Raw genomic sequence first — 12,779 nt, 5'->3', positions numbered from 1 at the left:
AATAATTTTCAAATCTTCCATTCTCCTCTGTGCAATGTTTGTTCTCTTAATTCACATTAATATTTTTCAGACAGAATGCTCACCTATGGTTTTTTTTCCTTCATTGTGTGCCATAGCAAGGTGCCCACAGTTGTCTCAGGCATCTGTGGAGACCTCACACCTGGGAAATGCTAATGGAATTATGACTGATGGACAGAGGAAATACATGTAAAAGTTTATCAAGACCTTTTCACTTGAAAATTATCAGTCAGAATAAAAAATAACAGCTTATTGAATTCCCAGAAATTTTTCATAGTATTAAGTAATGATCTGTATACCTGTCAATAATATAGGTTGTGTGTGAGATCTTTTTGCTCCTACAGTCTCAGGCAATCACTGCAGTTGGGAAGGACAAGGTGAGGTCTCTCGTTCAAATGAACTGAATTCAAGCTGAGACCTCAAGTCATAGTACAACCAATCACGTCTTCAAAGCCTTTACCAGAGAGATCCCACAGCACCTGTAGTCCCCTGCTCCTGGGCTAGTCCGGCCTTTTTTTGTGTGTGTTGTTGTCCTTTTTTCTTTTTTCCAAGTCAGAATTTTTCAGTTTATAAGCATTGTTTCTTAGCACAAATGAAGATCAATTGCTTTTCATAAACATCAGATATATAACGTTTGTGAAGACAACTCACTATTAAGTGAGCTTTAATAAAACTTCATTGGACCATTCAACGGAGTTTTGACCCTTATGCATCACATAAATCTTGCTCAAGTTTGTTTAGAGATGGGCTGAATGTAACTGGCATAACATTTGAGATTTTTTTTTAAGAGGGAACTATACTAATAAGCTATATTTTATTTCTACAGGACATTTATTATTATTTTTACCTGAACAAGCTGCTTTGAAACAGCAAATAAAATTTCACACAACTCCAGAAGAACAGCAGATCTTCCTTGAGTGCAACAGAGCCAAGTTACTCTTCTCCAGCTAAGAAGTGGTCTCTGATTCTTTGCCTCATCTTCCAAGACAGATTAGCTTGGTTGTCAGTCTGTGGCACTTCTGTATTATTTACATTCTGCATTTGCAAATATAGGGTGTTTGTTTGTTGTTTTTGTTCATGCATTGCAGCAGTTTTAAAAAGTTAAACTTAGAAATAATAACTTAGATCTTTGCTTTGTCATGGAGTTTTGGATCTTTTCTGTTTGTTTCGTTATCTGGAAGAAAATAATCTTAATTATTCTTCCCAGGTTGACTCCTTCCATGTTGTAGCATTTAAAACCACTTCAGGATATTCAGCAGCTTTTGTCTTTGAACAGTGTCTCTATTTCTGTGCCTCCTATTATATATATATATATATTTATTTAGAGAACATTTAAGGAAGAAGGCTTGACATACTGGTGTCTTGTTTTTACATACTTATTAATTATTCTATTTCATGACCCAAAACAGAGCCCTGAGCCTGCCTGCTGCTGTCTTCTTCCCACACACAGATCCACAAGTCTTTCCATAGCTACAGTAAATTAACAACAGACAGAATGAATAAGGAAATAATGTGTATGATACAATGAATGTTACTGAAAAGTTTTAACGATGTGGTAAACTGAATGCAGGAATAACCACAACCAGTACTCTTGAACCATATCTCAACTTAGAATAATAAAAACACAACTTGAAATAATTAAGTCAGATGGTTGTTTTCTATGCATTTGTCTTTGATGTAGGTTCATTGGAGGCAAGAAGTGACGCTCACAATATTCATTAGTAACTGTACAGACTTTTTTAAACTTCCTTCATAGAACTTCCTTCATAGAACTTCCTTTTTTAAACTTCCTTCATAGAATCATAGAGTCATAGAATTGCAGAATCATAGAATCATAGTTGTACAGGGCAATAATGTCTCCCCTTAGCTTCCAACCCTCCAGACCAAACAATCCCAGCTCCCCCAACTGTTTCCCATAACGCTTGTTCTACAGACCCCTCACAGCTTCCTTGTCCTTCTTGGGACACACTCCAGGGCCTCCGCATCTTTTTCACTACCCTCACTGGGTAGTGAGGGGCTCAAAACTGAACATAGTTCTCACCAAGCAGCCTCGTCAGAGATAACTACAGGGAGATGATCACCTCTCTGCTGCTGCTGGCTTCACTATTTCTGATACAAGCCAGGATGCCACTGGCCTTTTTGGCCACCTGGGCATGCTGCTGGTTCATGTTCAGCCAAGCAGTGACCAAACCCCCAGGTCTGTCTCCTCTGCAAAGCCTTCCAGTCACTCTACTCAAGCCTACAGCACTGCCTAGAGCTGTTGTGACCAAAGCGCAGGACCCAGTACTCAGCCTTGTTGAGCTTTGTCCCTTCCCTCAACCCAGTGATTCAGCCTGTCCAGACTCCTCTGAAAGACCTTCCTACCCCCAGGAGGATCAACAGTTCTTCCCAACTTTGTGTCATCTACATATGTAATTTAATCTGGTACTAATGACAATAGCAATTAATGCCGCAAGTATGTCTTGAATTAAACAAGGATCCTGTCTTACAGAGCGGAACTGTATGCAAATTGAGGCACAAAAAAAAAAAAAAATGTTAGATAAGTATAAAATTGGGAGAAAAAAAAATGCACTTATACTTCATGTACCAGTGAAACAATCTATCAAGTGAAATTACAGCAAACGTACTCAATTCATTATTTTCATTTGTGATCCTAGACTATGGACCCTTATTTAATCCTAAGGAGTCACCCTTAGCTAGAAATTCTCAGTAACATCAGAAAATCAGATTAATGATTAAAAAAAGCATGTCATTATTTGGAACGAAAAAACAAACAAACAAACAAACAAAAAAAAAAAAAAAAAAAAAAAACTACTGAGTACAGAAGAAACAATTCGGTTAGAACAAAACCAAAATTCATTGTGTGAGTAAATGTATTCAGCTGCATAAATTGATGTACAGAACTACTAACTAGTCAGTAGTTACATATGAAGAGATCAGCTAACTGACTTAGGTAGTCTTGAGTCACTAATGCACAGTGCTGCAAAACATAAAGTGACATAGAAGATGACATAAGAGTGTCATAATCAAAGCAGAGAAAGTTGCACCTTGGGGACCTGAAGAAAATCTATAAATAAGAAAAAAAAATGCAGAAGGGGAAAAAAATTTTTAAAAAGGAAGATCTAGAAAATACTTAAATAATCAGGGTCAGTTAATCTAGAGAAGGAAAAGCACACTGAAAATCCTGAAGCAAGGGAAAGCTGCAGCAGAGATGTGGAGAGTAAACAGTGATATTAAACTGCACCACAATTTGGCAAGACTAAGTAAATTTTTCTAACTGGAAGGAAAGAGAAGCATTGGAAGAGTCAGCCAAGAGGTGGATCCTATAATGAAAGTTGAATCAGCAAAAAGCTTGAAGGACACATGTTATCAGCATGCTATAATAATGACAGCTCCACAGTTGATCCTGCCTAGACACAAGACTTATATATATATATAAATATTATTATTATTATTTTAAAGGCTCCCTGCTTTGTCTTTTACATTTCCTTGACAGTTTGTCTTGTAGCAAAGAGAGAGAATTTTATTTTCTTTTGTCTTGGTTTATTTTCTCCTTGAGCTTCTGGGATAATTAGCTCCTTCTCTAGAACATGAGAGGCGTCTTTCTCATAGCTTTGCCTCCTCATTACTGGCGTTTAGCTAATCATTAGCTTGAAAAGTAGAAACTGACAGTGTACTCAGCAGCCAACCTCTTCATGTTCAGGAAAATAAGTACAAGCTGGTCACAGCCTGAGAGTCAGTCCCTTGCTGCAGTACTTCATTAGCAATCAAGAGATGTAATGACAGTTTGATGAAAATCAGACACTTTACTATACAAATTGTCCAAATATGTTGTGGTTTCCTCATCCCTTGAGGCATTCAAGGCTAGGTTAGATGGGACTCAGTGCAGCCTGATCATGGCAGTCCTGCTCACAGCAGAGGGATTGTAGCAGAGTAATTTTTAAGGTCCACTTCAACCTAAGCCAGTGATTCTATAATCCTATTCCTTCTGTCAGGAAGTCACTGGTCTGATTGACTAGCCTGTTGCTGCAGTGCCTCGGATAGATTTTCTGAATGCCAACCAGTCACTCCTTCTCATGCAGCTACCAATGAAAATGCAGAGCTGCATCTTTGTCTTAAAAAGAAAGAATATATATATATATATATATTTCACTGCTTTCCACATAGTTTCCCCACACACAGGGAAATGTCTCACATAAAGGCTTTGATGACTGTTCCCTTTTAAACCAATTTGCATATTTGTCTGCTTGGTCTGATTTCCCTTCTCAGTCATTCTAGCACACTTTTATTATCTTCCTACATTTTATAGCACAAACCAAACAACATAATAGTAACCAAGGCATTTGAATAACATGCTACTGTTCCAGATTAATTTAAAGGTTATTAGGAAAACTGAATGAAGAAAAAAGAGCTAATTATTTTTTTTTTTAAAAAAAAAACCAAGATTTGAACATCTTTTTTAACAAATGTTAGTAATAAAGATCCTTCTGGATTTTATTCTCTGAAGGCTGATTTTCACAAATGCTGATTCCCAGAAATGCTGTTTTCCATAAGTGCTGTTGTTAGAAAAAGTCAAACTGCCACACACACAACAGTTCATTTAACAATATGAGATGAAACTGTAATCGCTAACCCATCAGAGCAATGCAAAACAGTGGAGCAGAACGTGGATTCCTGCTTTTAGGCACCGATCTTTAGGCTACAAAATCAGGAAGCTCGATAAAAGAGTAGTTAGATCATTAGCTTCTGTAGTGATGGAGAGCAAGTTCCTCCCTATCAATCCAAGGAAAGCAGTCACGCTGGAGCTCTCTCCTCCCCGCTTGGATGAGAGATTTCTGAACCCTGGTGAATATAACTGCAATAATATATGCTTGCTGCAGGCATTAGGGTAAGAGGAAAAAAAAAATAATTACGAATCTTTCACCCAATTACTTGCTGCTTTTATCTCAGAAGTGTCATCAAGGTGACTGAAAGATGCAGAAAAGAGCATTAGCTGTCTGGCTGCTGATCACAGTTACTCCATACTACATTCACCCTAGTATTTATTTATTTATTTATTTTATATAAGGTTGACAGGGAAAGGAAAATATTTCAAATTGCAGAGTTCTGATTTTCATATCCTTGTGTCTAGTATTCATATAATTTTGGTTTTTCTCCTATCAGGTTGTATTAAGCCTAGGCAATAAAGATGTTCATCATACAGATGAATAAAAAATGTTTGTCAATAATGAACAGGGTAAAGGTTATCATGGCTCATATAGCAATGTATAAAAATGAGCTAAGTAATTGTGGCATCAACTGTAAGATTTATGCAGCTCTAAAATTGTTTTGATTCCCTCTATTCCAAACTCATTTCTAAAAGTTGTAAACACAAAATCAGCTATCAGCTAAATCTTAACACAGTGCAGTTTCAAAGCAAAACCAGATCTTTCCTTCCCTTCTTCTGTTTAATAAGGTGGGGAAGCTTGTGAACAAATTTAGTTGTTTTTACAACCAACACCAGAAGGCTGACTTAATAATGTTCAGACTCAGTCAACGTTACTCAGTATACCAGCATACGTGGACAGCACATCTAATCGTTACTAGGATCTGTAACAACGTATTTTGTTATTTGTATTTTGATAAATGTTTGTAACAATTTAAAAGACACAGAAAAGACATGCATCAAAATCAGTAAAGCCTTCATGTCACCAGATGACAGCTTATCCAACTTTTGGCCATCTGTCATAGTTCTCACGCAAAAATAATGCAGAGCTCCTAGACGGAGGTAGCCCTTTCTTCTGGTCATCAGGCCACCTTATAAGGTTCATTTTCCAGTCCTATCTTGAAATCATCGTTAGTAGGAAACAGCATCTACTGCATTTCCTTCACACACAGTAAGATAATGTTGAAAACCAGAGACTGAAAGAAGACATCAAATCCTTCAATCCTTGTCTGACAAATCCTTAGTGAAAAGCAGCATCAAAAAGGACAGGTAAAAAGCTGCGTTTAAAAAAATACAACAACACAACTATGAAAAAACACAGGGTCAGGTCCTGCTACACTGAGGGTGGTCCCTGCAGCTGCAGCTCTGTTCCATACAAACAGAAAAGCAGCCTGCAAAAGCTCATGGCAGGGAGCTGGATTGCAAGAGGCGTAACAGATGTCAGCATCACTTACTAAAGCTAGCTTAGGGCTATTAATAAGAGAGATTTCTGCACCACAGGAAGCACATAAACTTCTAGTACCTTCTTTTCCCTGGGAAACAGGCTTCTGATAAGGTGATGAAGAAGAACAAAAGCAATTTTACCTTCCAGCAGCCCCTGTTATCTCTGATGTGATGAAAGCTGCCTTATTTTAAAGAAGGTGAACGTAGCCAAGAATTACAGACAGAAAAGTTAAAACATTCCTTAGAAAATGCCCACAAGAGAAAAAATTCCATTACCCCTCTCCTTCTCTTCCATGCGACAAGAGTAATAAATATCATGCCATTCATTTACATTAATGCATTTTCATTGCAAATTCATTAATCTGAACTTCTCAGATAAAAGAAGAGATTCAGACAGGAGCAATTTACTTTTTCTGTGCAAAACTTTCATCTGTGTTTTGTGAATTGAGTTGTCATTTATGAACATGCATTATGCAGAGGGACACAGATGGAGGAACGTGTCCCGTTATGTGGTTCTATTAAAACTCAGAATAAAATGTTCTTCGTTTTCATCACTTGTCTCTTCTGCACAACCCAGGATAATAAAAACTGCACTATCACTGCTATTGGACCTTCTAATTGCTTTGTTAAAAAGAAAGGAAAAAAAAAGGAAACCTGGGTTAATAATGAGCTCATGAGTATGGATCTGTCAAAGCCATAGCACCTTCACTGTGAAGTTTTTAAAAAGAGAGGACGACATAAGGCTAACCCAAAAATTACAGCTTCTGCATAAGAAAAAATGTATAGTTAGTACTACTGAAAAACTCAAAAATATTCATCAAGCTTTTCAGCTAAGAACACTAGCACTGTTTTGTGAATCTGTAAATAATGTGTTTAAACACAACATTATTAAATCTGCACATTTCCTGCAGTCAAATAACACTTTTTTCATTATTGCCATCTTGCTTGGTGCAGATAAATGGATTTTAAATCTGAACAACGAAATTCTTGCCACAGTTCCCTAAGGGAGGAAAAACAAAGCATCAAAAGCAAACAAGCAGAAACCCTGCTGTGATTGACTGCTACAGTCTGCTCCATCTACCTCTACACAGACCTCTGATCTTGATTCACCACTTACCTCTTACTGTAGAGAGATCAAGGCCAGGCTGGATGGGCCCTGAGCAGACTGAGCTGGTGGGTAGCAACCAGCCCACAGCAGGGGGCTGGAACTGGGTGGGCTTTGAGGTCCCTCCCCATCTAAACCATTCTGTGATTCTATGATTCCATGATTCTATGATCATTAGATTCTTGTGTGTCAAAGCCCATCTCAGGTTTTCACTAGGGCCAGAGCCAGGTGGCTAACTCACAAAGCCAAGGCAGAAGTTAGAACATTAAAAGGCTTTTTTTTTTTTTTTCAAGTTTATGCAGTGAAGGAATGCAGACACAGGCAGTTAACATGATGAAGACAACCAAGTGTTAATCTGCTAACAACAATACATTGTTTGTATGCCAGTCTGCAATAGTGACTCAAAGAAAGAAGTTTATACTTGGGCTTTACATTCAGCATGAGTGTTCAAATAGTATTTTACAATTGCTTGGGTATGTTCTGCATACTTTGAGGAGCGATGACAACAGCCACACAATAATAAATGGAGCTTAGCAAAGGCCCTGTTCACTTCACACACTCGCATTCAACTAGTAATTTTCACTAAAACTGTGCCATGTCCTGGTTTCCCATGTGTTTCATTATCTTTCCCAGCTCCTGAGGTGGCGTCTTGTGAAAACACATATCTTATTTTTGACAGATCAATCTTATTCTTTAAAATAAATATATACATCCAGTTCAGAGCAATAGTGGATGATGAAAGTAACATCATGAAGTGCATTCAGCCACTGATGTCTTATTAAAGTTCTCACATTTCCAGGCAGAAATTTTCCTTTTTCCTGGCCTGTCCTGTCTTAGTCTCATTGAATTGAGAGGAAAAGGAAGGAGGAAGTAGTTTATTTTTTTTTTCTGAAACTTCTCCTGTTGAAGAGCACCTCCATTTTAATGTATAGATCAACAGTGAAATTGTGTTCGAAAGATTAGCATGATCCAGAAAAAACCTAGTAAACTGGGAAAAGCAGGGGATTATTTAGTTAGCTGACACGTACATTTTGTATGTTCTTTAATTTCTAGATTTCCCATTTTCATTCTGCTTGCTAGCAGAGCAAGGCACAGTTACAGCTCTGTGTAAAGCACTAGTGACCTTCAAATTTCCATTACACAAATATAACATTCAGTATTGCAATTATCAGCATGATACACAGAAGCATATATTAAGCAGAGATATGTAAGCATTTTCAATGTTTAGCTTTTTTCTCTTAAAGACAAATTGGTCTCTTCACAGTCTCCTCTGCAATGAAAAATAAATTACCTGCTACATTGTACAGTTCTATTGCTAGGAAGAATGGCTTTCTCTAATATTTAAAAAATAAAACTTAGTTTTGAAATCAAACTCTAAATTTGCTTTCCAAAATTTAATGTTGAGTAACTTGTGTACAGTATTCATATTAAGCTGTAAGTCTGTAGTGCTTTCTAAAGGCAAAACAACAAAAACAAAATTAAACAATAAAATAAAGAAAAATTAAAAATATATTGATTCTTTGTAAGAAAAGTCCTAATTTTCCAGAAAAAAATAATCTTTTCTGTAATCTAGCTATTGGGATTGTTAATCCTGGTACAGAAAGAATGCAGAAGAAAATTCCATCAAATTAATAAATCTATGTGAACCTTGAGGAAAAAAAGTGTTGACAATGATTGACTTTTTTTTTTTTTTTACCCTAAAGCTATTTTAGAGCTTTATCCAACTTGCCTAAGTTTGATTTAGAAGTACACTTCTAGGTCAAAGAAGACTGACAGTATCTAAGCAACAACTGATTAATTAAACTAACTTTTCAAGTTGTCATATGTAAGAAGGTGTACCTATCAAAAGTGAAGATAAAAGGTTGAAAATGCAACAGCTCCAAGTCCAGATATATTCACATACCATCCCTATGGTGTTTTTTTTCTGAGGGAAAATGCCTTGAAAGCTTGAAGAGTAGCTTGTCAGCAAAGCAACACAGTCTCTACTGTTCTTTATCCGTAAAAGAGATTTTTTACACACACATCACATATTGTGATCCTGGTTTCTAGACCTTGTTCTACTATAAGTCTTGCCATAGGAGAAAGAAATAATAAAGCATCAGTTATGAATGACTTCTGTGTCACATAAACAACACTGCATTACTATTATAGAAAAAAATGTTGAAGACGAAGTTAATGCATTTTTGTGGCTCAACAAACGATAATGTTAAAGCTTTGGAATCATGAAAGCAATAGCTGAATGCTATTTGTTTAGTGCCACTGACTTTATTCGCTATTTTCTTCTATTTGTTTTTCCTGGTATTTTTCAAAGGTTTTGACAGCATAGAATACTGAGTATTCAGAGCAGGTAAAGTGATTGTCAGGAGAGCTTAAAGGTACAGCCAGGCTCAATCTGAAGGAAGAAATTAAAAGAGTGAAAATGTAACAGAATTTTCATTATTATTCAAATTCTGATCACAGTTGCTGAAATTATCATTATGGCTTCATCAGCTCATCCGCCCTTTGCACTTAATCTCATACATCCAGTAGCACATCTGTCCAGATTTCCTGAATATACCAATTTATTACTTAATGTGAGAGAACATATTCTGCCCATCCAAAATTATTAGAGCAAAGTAATGTAGGATTTAATTTACATTCATTTAATATATTTTCATTTCAGCTTGAATCTCACCAGAATAGTGTAAGAGAGGGTTATGAATCTCAGAAATGTCCTTTTATAGTATTTTTCTTATTTCTGAGTATGACCTTATTCCCATTTGAAATGAATCACAATTTCCTGTGACCTGAAAATCCTGCAGATAATTTTTGATGGATGTAGCATCACAGAGTATGTCTGCTTTGGAAGCTGTATTGAAGAGTGAGCAAAGCCTCAAAATGGTGGTAAGGTAACACTTTGCTATAGAAAGGGAAAGGGGAACTTCACAGAAACCAAGACAAAGGGTAACTGCACATTTAAAAGTGCAGGGAAAGGGGGAATTACAGACACTTAGTCAAAAGAAAACCAGAGAAGAGGGCAATAAAGATAAGAAGAAACTGTCCAGAGACCTCTGACAAGAAGAAGGATTAGATACCCCCGGGCAAGACGATGCTTACGTGGGAGAATGGTACCAGCAGATAACACCAAGAAGAAAACAGAAGAATAATTTCACCCCAAAACAATGGCAAGGGTCGCGGGGAATGGGGTCACGGGGAATGAGGGAATGGGGTTGCGGGGAACGGGGCCATAGGGAATGTAATGAATATGTAATCAAACTGAGGAGGAGACTATTGATTATGTATTAGCTTAACCTATATCTGTAACACACTTTTCTCCTTACGGTGTGCAAGTTTGGTGGAGCTATCCCCCTTGCACCTGGCGCTGCGCAATGCTGGAATAAACATACCTGCTTTATAACCCATCTCTGGATTATAGAGTTTGATTCCGCAAGTCAGTATGCTTTTTAAGACTCCAAAAAAGCTGAAAGATTCCAGAAGAACAGAAAGACTGGGAAACCAATAGAAGGTATCAACTGAGTACTACCAACTCCAGATGCATTCTTTACTTCTCATTCAGACACTTTACCAAAGTTGATGGCACTCCCAAAAACAAGTTTTGTCAGTATTGTTTTCCTGGACAATTACTTGAAAATTGGAAGGCAAAAAAGTATATGTTTGAACTGATATATTACAGATTGAAGAGGTTTGGGGCTCAGAGGCAGCATCTGCTTACCCTAAAAAGAAGGTGCAAGACAAAATCTGATGGATTGTACAGCTCCATGCAGAATCTAGGAATTACACTCAAGGAGGAGAGTCTCTGACTCGGTCCTTGATGTCATTCACAAAGAAGGACAAAGGCAAATCAGTGGGTGAAGCAAAGAACATTTTCCTGTGCCACCAACCAGATTCTTATTTAATACCTGCATTATTTATTACTCCATGTTCTTCCAGCATTTATCCAGGTAGAGTGACATCTAAGTCTCTCTATGCTAATGCCTGCAAAGAAATTCTTTCATGTGCATACACAGGTTAAATCTTAAGCTTCCTGCAGCTTGCAGGAGAAAAAGTATTCATTTAACTTGAATGCTGCAGTATGAACTCTTTTCCTAGTTTGACAACAGCATCTCTGTGATTGTAAATTGATGCTCTCATCTGAATGAAACAGTCTATGTACTATGACAGTTCTGTGGTGCAAAATGATTTATTGCCTGTTGAGCTTCTTACTTCCCTGCAGCCCATCCCCCATCCCTGGTTTTATCATAGTACACCATGCAGAGCCCACAGTCTTGGCTAAACAAAATCATTTCTCTTCAAGAAAAATCTCTTCTTTCAGTTTCTTTCAAAAGGTCAAGATTTCACCTATGTTACTCACAATGTTTATTAGAATTCAATAAAACTGTAAACAGTATTCCAGTAAAAGTTGATGTTTTCTCTCCTGGTGAAACAATGAAATGTATTGGCAAATGGCTATAGTAGAATTCAGCTGCTTTAATTCAGCAACATCTTATCATATTTTTAATATGATCTATTGAAATAGGTATGAAATTAATTGTTATAAATTAATATTAAAATATTACCTATTAAAAGTATGGTAAGATTTTGCAGAATTAAAAAGAGAACTAGGAATGTAAAAGTTGTCTGTTTATGTAAATAAGCATGTAGGCACATGCAATATTTGAGTGTTGCGGCTGTTCTCTCCTTTGTAAGATAAAACATGATATCAAAAAATTGTAACTGCTCAGACCACTAATACAGCTCTTAATATATTTTATATACCCATTTATAAAATATATATCTCAATAATTAATGGAAAACGTGAACCTTTTGCCAAGAAAACCCTTAAGATTTACACTTAAAAAAATTAGGACTCCGTCCAGTGCATTTTTCATTACATCTTGTCATATTTAAGAGCAAATGTGTACTTAACTTGCCTCAAAGCAAAAATTCCCTAATACAGAACATATCAAGGGACAATGAGGAATTTAATTCACCTCTACCAATTTTCCACACAAATTCTAAGCTTTGGCTCCGAGACCCCTTATCTAATAAGTAACGTTTGCTTTTTGGGGGGATTATCTAGGTCTTTTCCAGCCTGAGTAATTCTATGATTCTACGACATCTGAGATTATCTGTATTCTGTTCTTACCCTTAAAATAAGGATAAATTCATAAAGTGTTAATCCTGAATAAGAACAATTTACACATTTGGAAAGAGCGGCTTCCTTGGTTTGATTCACTACACTTTTTGTTTGTTTGGGATTCTTTTGGAGGTTCAGAACATTAAAAGAAACTAGTCACTTGGAATTACAAGAATTTTTAATACTACAAGAAAGTTACTGAGTATTGCTAAAATAATTCAAGATCAAGTTAAAGCAACAGTTATTAAAGAGCAGCATAAGTATAATTGGTGCTGCCTCTGAGAAAGCAGGCAGATGAGATAAATGTAAGATAATGTGTGGGAAGGTAACAATCATTGTTTTTTCAACAGAAATACAAGGTTATTGCAGCTCTTTCTCAGCAAAATGTGGTG

This window comes from Coturnix japonica, chromosome Z (assembly GCF_054131305.1).
Source record: "Coturnix japonica strain WE chromosome Z, WE-NBRP24, whole genome shotgun sequence".
Taxonomy (NCBI): Eukaryota; Metazoa; Chordata; class Aves; order Galliformes; family Phasianidae; genus Coturnix; species Coturnix japonica.
This window is presented reverse-complemented; position numbering follows the sequence as displayed.